General features: G+C 37.2%; 1 protein-coding gene across 2 annotated transcripts in view; it reads left to right on the plus strand.

Annotated features, from left to right (window-relative positions):
* Window positions 1-10,873: 10,873 nt before the first annotated feature.
* MGAT5 (alpha-1,6-mannosylglycoprotein 6-beta-N-acetylglucosaminyltransferase) overlaps window positions 10,874-16,896 on the plus strand; it is a 376,800-nt gene continuing 370,777 nt past the window's right edge. For both annotated transcript variants that reach the window (XM_051985774.1, XM_051985775.1), the window contains exon 1: window positions 10,874-11,075. The gene's annotated coding sequence lies outside the window, so the exon portion shown is untranslated. The remainder of the gene's footprint in view (window positions 11,076-16,896) is intronic.

Genomic DNA, 16,896 nt, shown 5'->3' on the forward strand with positions numbered 1-16,896 from the left:
AAAAGGAGGGAATGCATGGTAATTGGGGAATGGTTGAACAAGCTGTGATATAGGAATGTAATGGAATACTTTTGTGCTATGAGATATGATGAGCAGGCAGATTTCAGAAAAACCTGGATGTACATGCACTGAAGCAAAGGAAAATACTGAATATAGTAATAGTAGCTTTATATGATGATCACCTATGAATGACTTAGCTCTTCTTAGCAATACTATGATCTATGACAATCCCAAAGGACTCATAATGAAAAAACGTTATTCATATCCAAGTAAAGAACTGATGGAGTCTGAATGCAGATCAAAGCATACTATTTTCACTCTCTATATTTTTGCATGTGTGTTTCTCCCCATTGGTCTATTTCTTCTTTCAAAATATGACCAATATGGAAACATATTTTGTATAATTATACATATATAATGTATATCAAATAGCTTACCTTCTTAGAAAGGGGTGAGATGATAGAAGGAGAAAATTTGGAACTCAAATTTTTAAAAATGAACATTAAAATTTATCTTTACATGTAATTGGAAAAAATGAGATAGTATTTAAAATGTAAACTAAAAAACTTTTAAGTTACCAATTGATAAATGGTCAAATGATATGAACAGGCAGTTTTCAGATAAAGAAATCCAAATTCCATTAACTGCTTGCATTTCTGTTTTTCTTCTCAGGTTATTTATACCTTCTGAATCCAATTCTCCCTGTGCAACAAGAGAATTGTTCGGTTCTGCACACATATATTGTATCTAGGATATACTGTAACCTATTTAACATATAAAGGACTGCTTGCCATCTGGGGGAGGGGGTCGAGGGAGGGAGGGGAAAAATCGGAACAGAAGTGAGTGCAAGGGATAATGCTGTAAAAAATTACCCTGGCATGGGTTCTGTCAATAAAAAGTTAAAAAAAAAGAAAAAAGAAATCCAAATTCCAAAGAAATCAATACTTACATATAAAAATGCTTGAAATCACTATGGATTAGAGAAATGCAAATTAAGACAATTCTGAGGATGATTGAATTGAATCATTTTTTTTAGCTTTCTTCATTTTGTTTTTACTTTTATAATATGGTTAATATAGAAATGTTTTATATGACGTCATGTAGTAGGTATCATAATGCCTCCCTTCTCAATGGATGAGAGAAGGGAGGGATGGAGGAAATTTATAACTGAAAAGAAAAGAATTAATATTTTAAAATACATGTAACCTGGATATTTGGTTAATAAAAAATGAACTATCATCATCTCCATGATTGGTAGATCATATATATACACATACACACAAATGCATACAAATTTACCCTAGCCACTAGTTCATCTATTAGAATGGAAGTTCCTTAAGGGCAAAAACTGTCCTTTCTTTGGTTTTTATACCTATCATGAAGCATAATACCTGGCATATATTAATAAATGTTTTTTCATCCCATAAAAATAAAATGAATGCCACAAAATCATCATGGTCAAACAATCTTAAAGAAGAGATACAGGAAGATGTCTTCCTTTTTTTGCTGAGGGAACACCAGAGATGGTTTTTTTTTTTTTCCAGGGGGGGAATGTTGGTCATTTTTGCTGTGCTTTTCTTTTTCAGGAAAAAATGGGAAATGTATATTATAGAAGAACAGAAGGTATCAGTAAAACTTTATTTTTAAAAAATCTGTAGTCCTGAGATGCTAAAGGGATACTTTTTCCATAACTTAACTGCAGTCTGGCATAGACTTAAAGTAAACTAAAAAGCTGAATGTGATTGTTATAGAAACATGTTAAGAAAAATACTTATGCATCCAAGTTAATTTGAGCAACATGTCATCATTTACTATGCTTACTGTGTCAAACTTTAGTCCCAGGAGTAGGGAGGTTTTACACATTCAATTTATTAATCCTGTGCAGAGATGGAGTTTTTAAATCTCTAGCAAAGAAATTCATTTAAATAATGCTTCTTATCACAAACTGAGAAAGAAAGACAGAAAGTTGACTTTATTGGCAAAATTTGAATTCATTTTCTATACCTTCTTCAAAAAGACATCAAATATAAAACTCTTCATTTTCAAAATTTATTTTTGTAAAATGCTTTTTATTAATGTCTTTTGTTTTCACAATGCCTAAATTTCCTGATCTCTCCTCTTTTCCTTTTCAAGAGAGCTATTCCACTATCTGTCTCTATAACATTAAGCAGTAAATTCATACTTAATATCCTTTTCAACATTAGATCTGTGAACCAATTTGACTTCTAGTTCCTCAAAGCTTCATTCATGAAAATTTAAGGTCTGTTGCCCATGTGTTTCAGCACTGTTCACTCCTTATGCAATTTATTATTGTATAAATACATTTCTCAATTTGTTCATATAGCAACAATACTAATAAGTAATGGTTATATAAATATATATTTAATAAATAAATATATAAAGGTTATATAACACTTCCTTCACAAATGTTAGCTCATTTGATTCTTACAACTTGGGGGATAGGTGCTATTATTTTTTAAGCTTTTTGTTTTCAAAATATATACAAGTTTTCAACATTCATTCTTGCAAAATCTTGTGTTCCAAATTTTTTTTCTCTCTCTTCCCCCCATTTGCTCCCCTATTCAGCAAATAATTCAATATGTATTAAACATGTGAAATTCTTCTATTTTATTTCCACAATTGTCTTCTACACACACACAAAAAAAATCAGATCAAAAAGGAAAAAAGAGAAAGAAAACAAAATGCAAGCAAACAATACAACAAAAAAATGAAAATACTATGTTGTGATTCACACTCAGTTAACAGTCCTCTCTCTGGGATGCAGAGTCCTCTCCATCACAAGACCATTGAAATTGGCCTGAATCTAGGGGGTTTTATTTTGCAGATGAAGAAACCAAGGCAAAGTTAAGTGATTTGCCCAGCGTCACACACTAGTAAGTTTCTGAGACTAATTTTGAACTCAGATCTTCTTGACTACAGACCTAGCACCTTCATCTTCATTTCTTTGTGCCAGAGTTTGAGCCAACAAAAGACATTCCCTATCATTGCATTGTAAGAGAAAGTGGGACAGCTTGACAGAAATTGAGTGACTAGTCCATTATGTTCTGCTCAGTTAAGTTGTCATTGTTGTTATAATTCTTAAGATCTATAACCTGTAACCTTAAGATCTATACCTATGAAGAAGGTAATATTGTTAAAGATTTTGCATTTATATGTTCTGATTTGTTTTGGGTATAATCACTATTTTTTTAATTATGAATTTGTCCTTTAGTATTTATTCCTTGTGAAATTGAGGCAATTGATTTTTTTGAATCCCTTGGATTTGATCAAGCTTCCCTATTACCCAGAGGAACCCAGAAAAAGAATCAGCCAATCAGGAGACAAACTAAGCATTCTTTAAACTAAGCACATCAGAAACTTCTTGCAGTATTCACATACTGAATCCTGAGTTCACCTTTTATGAGACTACCTCATGAGACCCTCAGTTCAGTGACCAAACCAGCTCTGACACAATACCCAACCTAGAGATAACCTGATAAAACCACTGTGTGATTACCTCCACTCCCTGACCTGTGATTTTTATCTTGATAATCTGATCAGACAACTATGCGATTACACTGCCTCCCTTGTGATATTTGTCTTTATAACGCCTGCTGCCTATGCTCATCCCAAGCTCAGTTCTCACTGTGCTCTCATGTATACATGTCTGCCTTCTTAGGAGGAATAAACCCATGGCTACAACTAACTCTGTCTATCTTAATCTGAACTCTGAAAAGGGTTGACACCTCAAGCAGTTAACAATATTCTCATTTCTGAGTTGAATCCTCCTTGAGACCAACAATTTTCCCTGAGGAACAGTTCTCAAATGTAAGAATTAAGATTCATAGGTTTGAAATATAGAATATTTTTAGAATATTTTGCACATCATAGGAATGCCGGGAGAAGAAGTGTTCCTTTAAGGTAAAGATTGTTTTGCCTTTGTCTCCCTGGAGCCTGGTATAGGGCTCTGTAAATAGCAGAGGCTTAACTAATGTTTGCTAAAATGAAAATCTATGAATCGAGAACACCTATATTAAAAAAATAACTAAGTACATTTTGTAATACATAATCTTTAGGTACTTTTTATGATTCAATTTATGTGTGATGTGCTATATATGTCAGAATTTCATGTACTACTTAGAACAGTTAATTAAGTTAAAACTACTAATTAAACATCTATTATGTGCAAGGTACTATACAAGATTCTGTATCTATCCTCAAGGAGCTAATTTAATTATCTAATTTCCAAGTGTTTTGCCCCAAACATTTCCTTTTTTCCTCTCTCTCCAATTCCTTATCTTTTCCATGAAATTTTCTTAGGCTAATAATCTTCACTTAGTCACCATCACTTCAATCAATGTAGAAACCTTGTTAGCATTTGTGAAATCATCTTTGTACTGATCTGGTTGGTTAAGTTTTAATTATTTCTGTCATTTGAAAAGAAAGTTTCTTTACCTGTATTTATCTTGTTTACTTGGTCATATTGTTGGATCTTTTAAGGTAGGAAAAGGAAATATGTTTTCATTTTAACTACTCTTTGTACCTATTAATATTGATTAGTAATTTATGATATAGCTTGGATTTGAATTAATTACGTTAAATAAATGCAAAATATACCTTTAAAATAGCAGTATGATTAAGACAGAAAATACCCATTTTGTTTTTTAATATATCTTATAGATGAGTAAGACCACAAGTTTAGAGAAGGATGTCCCTATATCTCTATCTCTTTCTCTTTTCTATCTTTAATATCTTTTCCACCAACTCTTCTCCAAAGGAGACTTTCATTCCTTCCAAGATGAAAAGCAGAAGGTTGGAGCTGGAGGCCACTCTGCCCTCTTCAAAGAGAAGGGTTACTAGGCTAGAACTATAATTATCTGTATACTTAAATATTGTTAGTCTAAGACAATTTAAATGAGTTCAATTTAACTTCTGATCCCCTTATCATTTGTTGGGGGAAGGGAAACCCCAAGCTCTCTATATAAAGCTTGATCCCTTTCTTATCTAATACCAATTCCACAATGAAAAAACATAGCAAATAGGAAAAAATAATATTCAAATAGAGAGCAAAACAGAAATTGGAGAAGGTACACGTAGGAAAATATACGCCAGACAATAGAGAGCAAAAGAGCTCTCCCACTGGGATGAATAAGATAGATCAAAAATCTCAATCTTATCCAAGGAAAAATTCCATCCCACCTCCCAAGTCTCTGGAGTAGCAAGTTGGAGACAGAGACAGGAAGGAGACTGCCTGCCTGCTGCTCTCATGTCTTCCCAGTGTCTTTTCCTTCAGCAGTATGGAGTGGAGTTGATCCCTTCTATCTTTCCTCTCAAAACTGAAAACAAGAAGTGGCCAAAGTGACTCAAAATTCAAAGACTTAAAACTTGAGGAGTTTCCAAAAGGACTTCAAGCTTGAAGAATCCCAAAGACTACTAAAGAAGGCTGGAGTCCTTTAGTTCTCACCAACTCCACTTTGTCTGCCACTCCCATAGAACAGGGCCTTCATCTCCACCAAAAAGAAGAAAGTCCCATATCACTGGACTTTGGGACAGAGGTCATAGGTATAATGCCTAGAATTGCTTGATATACAGAATGAGTATTCAATAAATATTTAATGAGCTGAATTGAATCATGCTGATTCAACAAAATTTATTAAGTCTCCACTATATATTATGCACTGAGCTAAGCATTATAGATATTCAAGAAAGGTAAAAATCAGCCCCTCCTCTCAAGCAATTCATAATCCAATGAGGGAGACGATATGTCAACAACTATGTACAAAATAGATATATACAGAATACATTGGAAATAATATCAGAGGGACAGTGCTAAGCAAGAATTAATCAATTCTTATTAAGAGATTTTTTTTTTAAAGCATGACAAGTATATTCTGCTCTGTAGGCCCTTGTAATCTAATTGGGAAAATAATCTTTCATGTAAATAAAAATCTCCCTTACCTAAAACTAAAAATCACTGTCAAAGCCAAATGGTAGGGGCAACTAGGTGGTGCAGTGTATAGAGCACTAGCCCTGAAGTCAGGAGACCTGAGTTCAAATTTGGTCTCAGACTCTTAACACTTCCTAGCTGTGTGATCCTGGGCAAGTCACTTAACCCCAATTGCCTCAGCAAAACAAAACAAAACAAAAAAGCCAAATGGTATATGGTTTTGTGCATAGCAGGTTAGGAAAAAAGTTATGAATGTGACTTTGAACTACTTGGAATAAGTCATGCAGTTGAATTCTGAAGAATTTAGAGAAGTATAAATATCCCAAATGGGTGAATCAGTAGCAGGAAAGCAGGGGTAGGAATAAAATAGCTACTGTTTTCACACAGAGAGTTCATGTTGGGGCATGATAGAAGATGGCATTGGACAGACGCACAGAGACCAGGTTATAGGATCTTGGAAAACAGACTAAAGAGCCTGAACTATGGATATCAGCCTGTTTTCTTGATGTGCAGTTTTCTATGGGAGGAACTGGGTAAGGTAATTGAAGACAATATATTGTGACCATCTTGTCATCTTCCCTGACACTGCCATGCTTCTTCCCACATTGTTCCAGCATATATATCAGCAGAAAAAACGACTTCACTTACCAGAGGAGCTAATTAATTCAACTATGGAATCCCTATCATGGGCCAAACTGTTTCAGTCAGTGAGTAGGTGAGCACCAACTCAACTATTTCACTATATCTACCTAATTCCAGGAGACCGATTCACACAACAATCCATCCATCTTCCATCCAGTCATACACAATGGCCATCTTACTATTCCCTCACTTCCTCTATAGTTGCATACTAGGAAGTAGGACATTATCCTCTTAATATCCTTGGTCCTCTTTGAGAATGAAGGATGAATAACAACTACAATGGTTGCTCATAATATCTCTAGAGAGTACTTTCAGAGCAGGTGTTGTGAATTAAACCTTGTCACACATATTTCTTACATGTGTGCATCACTACTATTATGGTCTAAGGTTAAGCTCACTCCTTCCATGCACACTGTGTGTATTTGTGGGAAGCAGTGAACCATCCTCTGAGAAGAAGGATAATATTATTATTATTACTTCTCCTTTTCCTCCTTTTTTCCTATTTCATTTATTTCCTCCCCTCCCCCCCCCAAAAAAAAAAAAAACTGGGACAATTTACTTTTTGTCCTGTTAGTTTTCATTTTTGATTATTTGAAATATTGTTCTGAAAAGAGTTTTTTAAAAACTCCGTTATTCTGTAAATAGAGATACGCTATTCTTCCTTAAGACCCAAATAATTCTGGATTTCATTAAATAGTCAATAACAGCCTAGCCTCAACCTCTGTGGCTCATTGTTTAGATTTCAGGTTTTGCTGTTTTAGAATGAGTATTTTTTTTCTGTACTAAGCAAAAACTCAGAGGATTTTCCACTCCTAGACTGATATCTTTGTGAAGGTAAATTGAGCCATTTTGTCTCGACTCTTACCTAACTCTTATTTATTGAATGGGTGTAGTCTCAGGCAAATTGAGACCCAGGAAAGATCTTAATTTAGAAAGGCCAAAGTCACCTCCTGCATCATGAACCATTACCATTTAACCTTTGTCTTGACACTAGATTCCATGTCTCTGGAGGAAAGAGATTAAGCTGATTAAATAATGCTTTTGCTAAGTTTTGTCTCCCTCATATCCAATTCATATACAAGTCAAAATATCACTCTTGTAATGTCCTTGGTTCTCTTCAAGAACAAAGACAAACAATAATAACAACAATACAATAATTCTCTTGTCCTTGCTCTGTGTTCAATAACCAAATCAATGCTACTATGCGTATTCCTATTCTATCAAACAACTATAGGATCTCTATGAATCCCAACACATTCTCTTCCCTTGTCATCACTTCATCTATGTGTTATCTTCTATTAAAATGTAAACTTCTTGAGGTCAGGTAGTGTCTTATGTTTGTATCCCTAGCATTTAGCATAATACCTAACACATAGTAAATGCTTAAGTAATGTTTTTTAATTTATTTATTTATAGTCAAGCTAAAATTTGCAAATAGTAAGCCAGCTAGATAAAATTTGCAAATAGTAAGCCAAATATCATTGTTCAGTGGATTTATGAGATCTTGGATCCTGGCTCACAGAACTCTCATGATTAAAGTTCCAATGATTTTTTTTTTCTCAATTGATAAAATATTCACCTTTGAGAACATTGGATGAAAAATCCTATTCCAACCTCGGAAGCAGTTTTGTGTTTTGTTTTGTTTTTTATTCTGATGATTGTGAGTAGAAGTAATTGGTTTTCAGCACTTTTATGAAAATTACAATATCTACTTCCTGGAAAAAGCTACTAGATAATATTAAACCTTAGGACATAGGCTTTTCTACTAAAGAAACATTCCATTGTAATTTTTTTTTTTTTAATTCTAGAGGCCAAATCAAATCATACTGATTTCACTAAACATAATTTAAGATTTTCAATTTGGAACAATCTAAGACTTTCAAGTTTGATCTTAATGTATGACTTCCAGATTAATCTATGAACTTTAGATTAAGTAGTAAATTATTAATCAGACATAGATACTTTGCTCTAGTCTTTACTATTCAGCAGAATCCATACCATCTGTATCAAAAGTAGAGTGGCTAATGACCACCAGATGTCCCCATTCCACTTCCTCCCTAAAGGTGCCTTGAGAAAAACTTTAGATAACTTGTCCATAGTCCTAGGAACTAATGTATATATACACTTCAGAATTAAAGACATCTTTCACTCAAAACATCTTTAAGAAAAAAAAGGAATCATCACAAAAGTTTCCTTGATTTCTAATGTGTTACTCTATGGAGACCCGCATAAAGCTAAAACAAAAAAAAAAAAAACAAAACAAAAAACCAAAAACACCATCCTAGGCAGTTTCTGAATGTTCTGTCAGAGGACAGATTTTCTGACAACCTGGACAGGACGGCTACAGACTCATAAATTAATGGAAGGAACTTTAAAGGTCACATAATTCAAATACTTCTATTTACAAATACAAAAATCAAAGCCTAGAGGGGTTGAATTGAATAAGATGATAGTGGTTACCTAATTACTTTTGTCTGAATCTCTTAAGTAGAATCACATGAAAAATACAGTCAGTGCATCCACAAGCCAAGACTAAGTGAGGTTGCATGACTGGGTGGAGAAAAAGTCATCACTTTGATGATGCAGTGCAAACAATAATAGATCATTAAAAGACCTAGGTTCACATTTGCCACTAGTTAGTTCTATCTCATTCTAGACTCTGTGCTCTCATCTGTAAAAATGAAGGTACTAGATCAAATTATCTTTAAAGGTCCTTTACAGCTGTACAATCTATTGTTCCCAGCCTTTAGTTTAGTTGAAAATATTTAGGAATGTTTGTCTGCCGAGAAGGATCATTCTAGAAATTGGGGGATAGAGAATGATCAACAGGAACAATTGGGCTTTTGTATTATCGTTCTTCTATTTATTTATTTTATATTATCATTCTATAAAGTCAATTAATTTTGGTTGTATGATGCCAGTAACTGTTCCCATATCTTTTATTATGAAACATTAATAAACCTGGTAGTTGGATGGCAGGTTGGTGAAATTCATGTAGTATTAGATCTAGAATCAGAAAAAACTTAAGTTCAAATTCTGCCTTAGATGTTTACTTACTTGGTGAATCTGGGCAAGTAAGTTATTGATCCTGCCTCAGTTTCTTTATCTGCACACAATTGGGATATTTAGTACCCAGTGGTGTTGTGAGAATCAAATGAGAGTATAGATTTTATATATAGTACTTTGCAAATGTTACATCAGTATATATATAAATAGAATTGTTAGCTATTATTATCATATCTTTGACAGGTTTCCTAGTACTTGCTGAGATTACAAAATTTGCTACTTATCATCTCCAGCTAATTCATTACAATATTCTGTTCATGAGAAATGTGCTTATATTTAACATACTTGTCTAAGATGGTTTTTCAGATGCCTTAAATGGATGCAATTCCGATCAGTGCTGGTTGTGAGCTAACTCCTGTCTTTCAGGGAAAGTAAGTTTATCTCTTTTTTAATCTCCCCAAATCCCTAAGATATGCTGATCATATTAATAGATTCTAGGAGCTGGAGATCCATACTCTCATTTCTCTAATGAATGGACAGAGAACAAGATAGGGAGGGAGGCTAGGGGACTTTATTTAAGGTCACAAATTTGAAGGTCAGTGTCAGAACCTAGGTCCCTTGATCTTTAAATCAATGATTTTCCACAATGTTTAATTGTTGATTATTTGAAAAAAAAATTAATTGAAGAAGATAAAAAGAGGCTTTATTGTTCAAAAAAAATTTTACGTTGGATTATGAGTGACCCTTGCTCATGCGAGAATTTGAGAAATGCCTCTAACTTTAGTACCAGTTTTGTTAATTCCTCAATCAGAAGTGTCAAGTGACTCCGATTTAATCGCAGACTTTTGGATGGTAAGAGGGAGGAGAGAGAGAGAGGAGGCAAAGGAGCAGAGAGAGGCAGAACTGGAGAGAATGCTTCTCTAGAAAGTTTGGGAATTTGTAGACCGTCCCTGAGCCTAATTCCCTGATTCAGAATTGGTTGTGCAGTGACTGAGAGGGCGGGGAGTTTGGAGACAGTCCCTGGCTTCAATCCAGGTCTTCTTTTGCTATGGCCCAGGAGCCCACAGAAGTTGGTGAGGTGGGCTGGGGAGGGGACGGTTGAGGAATTTGCAGAGGAACCCTTGCCCCGAGCTCTCAAAAACCTGACAGCGTATCTTCCTCTGTGAAAGTGTGTTCGCGTGTTGTGTGCACGGTCCCTGCCAAGTCTAGGAGTTTGCAGACTGTCCCTGACTCGGCCCGTTTCCACGACCCTGCAGCTTTGGCGGCGGCGGCGGCGGCGGCGGCAGCAGCTCGCGGGCTCTGGTTCCTTTCCCAGGTAGCTCGCGAGGCAGGCTCAGCGGTCCCTGCTGCAGCCTGCGGGCGGTGTGACCTCCTGCCTGCCCAACTCCGCATCCCTGCACACTGGCTCTTATAAGGGACGACGGGTGAACAGCTCCTCCGGGGGCTGCTGCTGCTACTGAGAAAGGAAGCAGCCCGAGAGGTAAGAAGCGTCTGCGATGATTTTTGTTACTCTTGGGCTAAAGAAGGATGCACGCCCCCATCCCCTCCCCATCTCTTCTGCTTTCAACCCCTAGCATGCCATCCTCCCGCCCCACTAGAGAAGGGAAGATATTCCCCCAGAAAGAGAGGAACGGGGTGACTAGGACAAGTCGGGGGAGCAGAACCGGGTGGCCGCTAACTGAGCCTCCTAGGCTTGACCTCCTTCTGCAGCTGTCCAGCGCTCGGGCCGTTCGGGTAAGACCTTGGAACTCAAGAGCTGGGGTGGGCTGCTCCCCGGAGACCGGCGCCCTCGCGCCCACTCCATAGTCTCACCCGTGGGACGGGTATCTGAGCTTGGGTCTGCTCCTCCCTAGAGAGAGGGACAGTTTTCAGGTTTGTTTGAGGCGTGTTTGGGATGTTAGAAGCTTACGGGCATCCTCTGTGGAAGAGAAGTCTAAGGGAGATGAGCAGGAGAATGAGCGACTAGACTATTAAAAATGGGAGACTCCGAAACCGAATCTTGTCCACCCACGGGAGTCCTCCTGAAATCGAGGTGAGGGCTCAGACTCTCCTGCCGCCGGGATGTCGGGGGGGGGGGGTGTCTCCTGGTTCAGGGCTAATGAGGTGATAGTCGAGGTCTGTATTAAACTCCCGGTGCAAGGAGAATGGGGTGTGTGTGTGAATGGGGGTGGGGGGTGTTGTTGGGAGTAGGATGGTGGAGCAGAAAGCAAACGCTTCCCACGGAGACTGGGACTGTAGGTGCGGTGAGCTTGGGGCTACTGGAAGCGCTGGCCCTTTGCGGCCTCCTTTCTTTCCTCCGCCCCCGGGTTACGCTGGCCAGTGCCCACTTAAGGGGTTAGCAAGACCTGGGAGCGCAGTTGCCAGATTGTGAGCCCGCCAGCTCGAGGTGGTTTATGAGTCTGGGAAAAGCGAGAGGCGAAAGAAGGGGGGAAAAGGGAAGGGGGTGGGAGGGGGGGGAAGCGAGAGCATGCTCAGTGGAACCCAAGGAACTTCCTGCCGAATAGTGAGCCTCGCGAGGCAGGCAAGCACCCTGCCCGCCCGCCTCCCTTACTCAACCCTTAGCAATTCTGAAAGTTGAAAGGGGAGGGGAGTGCAGCCTGGGCTCGGGCCCCCAGAACCCCGGCGCTGCCACATATCCCTTCCTTCCCGAACCGGGCCTTCTTTAGCTCCTGCTGGAGCCTGTCAGTGAGCCACGTTCTGCAGACCTGGGGGGAGAGTCAGGAGGGGATTTAGCATCTCTCATCTGCTTTTCTATTGCCCACTCTGATGCCAGGGTTGGATGTTGGGAGGCCTGGGGAGTGGTAGTAATGGTGATGATAGTGGTCTCTTTTTGGAGCTCAGGGGATTCGGAACAGAAAGGCAGGAGCAGAGTTTTCCCTTTGATAATGAGTATGAAGTCCAGTCCGTTTTTAGTCCAGATTCTCCCTACAACAAACCCATTCCACGCAGAAGGATTTTGGGAGGTTTTTAATGTATACATTTTAACTCTGTATATTCATGCTGTTTAATATCTTGATAGCTTTCTCCAGGGAAAAGAGTTAGGGGTGGTGGTGAAGCCGCGGGTGGAACTTAGTTATTTGGTCTAGCAAGGGTTTTGAGAGCCCACGAGCCTCTTGCTAAGCAGAACAAGAACTATTGGAGCCAGATTTCTGGATAAAAGGATGGAGGGAATGCGCAGGCAGCCTGCTCTCGTTATACTTTATTAGGTCCTTCCACTGATTGCCTCCTTTCCAGTTCTACTCCTTGTTTGAAGACATCCATCCTAGGGAAGCCTTATAAGCTCCAATAGCCGCAGGTGGAAGCCTGTTGGAGGCAGTATGGGGTTGGAGTGAAAAATTTTCTGCTTGAGATTAGGAAGTTGGGGGTGCAGTGCAGAGAGTGTGCTACCCTTGGAAAGAGGCAATGAGCATTTTAGAGGGTATATGAATGTTATTCCGGTTTAAAGCACACAAAATACCTTAAGTTCCAGGTATGGCAAGTAAAAAGGTTTGGGGGGGGGGGTGGAAGTATGGTTGGAGCTGACTTCTATTCCCTTTCATTCTTTCTACCCCTTGAAATTGTCCTGTGTTAGTGTTTTGTTTTTTTAAAAACTGGATGAGGTTGTATGTGACACACACCCTATGTCTCCTCCTGGTCTTGGTGGTAGATTAGTAACTTCTTTGTTTCCCTGATATGAAAAAACCAGAAGCTTTTTGCAAAGGAAAAAGCTTCAATTCTGTTTTGACATTATAGTATTATAATAGATTTTCTACTACCGTTCCTTGACCATAATTTACATTTAAAATGTTCATATCAGAGTTATAATTAAAATACAATACAGTGGACTTCAAACAGTCCACTAATAATCAATGAAAAAAAAAAACCCTCCAAAAAATAAAAGGATCCTGAAATAGGAAGTGGTGTCCCTTTGAAAAGTATAGTTAAAATTCTTTCTTTTTATCTCTATCTTTTAAACTTTGTCTCATTTTCTCCCTGCCTTCTCTATCCTCATCCTCTTCTTCCTTTTCCTCCTATTCTCTCCCTCCCTTCCTTCTTCCCCATCTCCTTTCCCCCTGACTTCCTGTTTCTTCCTTCCAACTTTTGTTCCTTTCTCCCTCTAAATGAGATTTATAAAAAAGCTTAGCATGGTGCCTAAAACATAGCAGGTACTTAATAAATGCTTGTCCCTTCTTTCTATTTCCCTTTTTTGTGTGTGTGTGCTTTTTTAATACTAGAGCAGTGGTTCTTAAACCAAGATCTTACTTTTTTTTTTTAATACTTTGATAGTTATTGCAGTATAAATTGAATTCTTTTATAAATCCATGCGTTATACTTTATAATTAAAAATCCACAAACTTCCCCAGATTGTAGGAGATTTAGCAGCCTCTGAAATTAGAGAAAATGCTGTTTTTGTTGGGCTGGGAGTTCAGAAAACTCAACAGTGTTACCTGTGGTATTCTTATAAGGTATATGTCAAGATCTTTTCAGTTATTTGTTCCTTTGTGACCAACTGCCTTTCTCACATCAAAGTCAAATTCATTTATATAAGTCATAGAAAAAAAGTGGGTCTACCTGCCTGGTTCACATGTACCTAGAACCCATATAATGGGTGTTCATTTATAACCTGGATGGAAATAACAACGTTTGCTAAAGGGAATGGTTTGAGGGTAGTACAATTATGGAATTTCTGTGTAGTTCTAGTCACTGGTACAAAGCAAAAGATAATGAGGTTTTTTTTTAATCTGATCAAATTTTAATTTTCTGATGTTTTCTGGCTTGAAAGTATGACCTCAGTATTCATTTATGAATCTTTTAACATGCATATATGTATAATGCATGCATTTATTGTGTTTTTTAATAGAAAAATACATCTTAGAGCAGGGAACCTCAAGATCTTTCAAAGTACTTTTTCCCTCCTCCTTTTCAGTTTAAAAATAACAAATCAACCTTTTACTCAGTTTTCCTCCAGAATAGTTGAAATGCTAAAGTCCTTACAGTATCTAATGCTGTGGCCTTATATTGAAGAGTTTCAGTTAGTTGATGGAAGAGAGTGCCACATATTAATTAAGAGTACCTTGATCTTCCATTCAAAACTTGGTCTTTGCTCCAATGATAACTGCCTATTACTCTAGATATAATTGAAATAGTGAGCTCAATTCTCTGTGAAATCTTGGAACTATTTTAGCAAATTCTCCATGAGTAGAAGTAGTGGCTATATGACAGGACATTTTTTGGCTAATTTGTGTCTGTTCCTGTTTTTATAAGTTTTAATGGAGGCAGGTGATTTAGTGTTAGCCAAGAAGTATAAAAAGCTGGTGCTATTTTATTTTCTATATTTTGGCTTTTATCTCACATGGGGAAATGTGTACTATATAGCTTCTTACCAAGAATTAGGTGTGAAACAGAGTGTCCTCAGTGACAAGACGCTTTCTTGATGACTGGTGTAGTGAGTTATTACCAGTGTTTTCCAGAAAGGCAGGTGGAAATATGATAAGGGAAAATATTTTTAAGGTCATGATGTGTTTTGTGACTTTGGGTCATTGTGACTATGTCAGATTTTGGTGAAATAGGAATAGAAATGTGGACTTGTTATTACAAGTTTTACATTAAGCATTAAAAAATGCTTTGAAGACTATCTCCTTAAGAAACTTTTACCAGCCAGAAGATGGCTGTACTGTTACAAGATTACACGTCTGAAGGAAGCCCTTTTTTCACCTTCTCCTCTTTGTGGATTCTATGTTGATACATTTTCTGAGGTTTTCAACTGGCTATTTAGTATTCAATAACTCTGAATAAAAATAGTGAAGATGGGAGGCATCTTAGAAGAGTAGATACAGTTTGGGAGTTGTACTCCTGAAGATTTGGGTTCAGCTATGTAAAACTGAGCAAATCACTTAATTCAAGTAGGTTAGTAAGACTTATTCAATAAGTAGTGACTGATTGGCTGGGATTTGCCTGGTTGTTATTTAATTGTCGTTATTTGTTATTTAGTCTTGGTTTTGTTGCCTTCTTAATTGTATCTGGCTCCTTGTTTGGGGGTTTTCTTGGAGTTGTTTCCCATTACCTTCTCAAGTTTGTTTTACAGATGAGGTACTGAGGCAAACAGAAGGTTAAATGATTTGCCCAGGATCACACAGCTATGAGGTGTCTGAAGCAGAATTTAAACTTGGGTCTTTTTGATTTCAGGTCTGGCACTCTGTCTGTTGTACCCCTCTGGCTGCTCAGAATCGGCCTGGTGACAGAGGGAATTTTTGCACTGCAGAATTCCACATATCAAGAGAATCTCAGTATATATTTGGGTAGAAAATTAAATTAGATTAAGGTGTAACCAATCATGGTTTCTTTTCACCATGATTATGTTTTTCCTTTTAATTTCTGTTTTCCTTTTTAATGTATCTAGTCTTTTCTCACAGTAATAAAAATCAAATACTTACCTAGAACTCCATGTCATAGAGATCCCAGAACACTGTGTAGCATTATAGTTATCTTCTCAATGGTAGAATTTGGGGTGTTTTTTTTTTTTTTATGTTTCCATATTTGAATGAATGTTCATTGATACTAGATTGTAGATCCCTTGAAAGCAGGAACTTTCACTTTTGTCTTTGTATTTCAGTGTTTAGAAAATCATAGATACTTAATAAATGCACATTGGGTTACACTATTAAATGTATCCTTCCTTCCCTAGAAAGGCATATGTAAAAGTGTGCCTTCAGGGATTTGATACTAAGGATCTCTACAAGAAAGTATTGTTTGTGGTTGTGGTCCTTCTTCAGGGTCTTTCCGGTTTTCAGTTTGGAATATACTATCAATTTGGGTGAGTAGATAAGAGGAGAGAAAAGAAAGCCTTGCAGTTGTGACTTTTAGTTAGAAATATTGTTTTCAAGATTACCACTTGCCTTCTTTATTCATGGTCTAGGTCTAGGATAGTGGTCTATAAGCATTACATACTTGAACATCATTTTTTTTTTTTTACTATCCTACTAATAGTTATCATCATTATAACACAAATATATATATGTGCCAGTTTGCTAATAATTATGTACATTATTAATTTAAAAAGGATCAGGTAAAGGTCAAATAATATTTAAACTTAAAGTCAATAGGGAGTCACTGGAGTTTAACAAACTACAATTTAGAGTGAGTAGGGGATTAGCATAGTTAGTTGTGTTGAAGATAAGACCCTACTTGACTGGAGGCAGAAACTGGAAGTGAGTCTTCTTAATTTCTCACCTTCCTGTTCACATTCTCTTACCCTTGTGAGGAATATTCTGTTGTCTCCAATTTGGAGACCACTGTAGTCATTTGTTCTTTGACTCCTTATC

This window comes from Antechinus flavipes, chromosome 3, assembly GCF_016432865.1.
Source record: "Antechinus flavipes isolate AdamAnt ecotype Samford, QLD, Australia chromosome 3, AdamAnt_v2, whole genome shotgun sequence".
Lineage (NCBI taxonomy): Eukaryota > Metazoa > Chordata > Mammalia > Dasyuromorphia > Dasyuridae > Antechinus > Antechinus flavipes.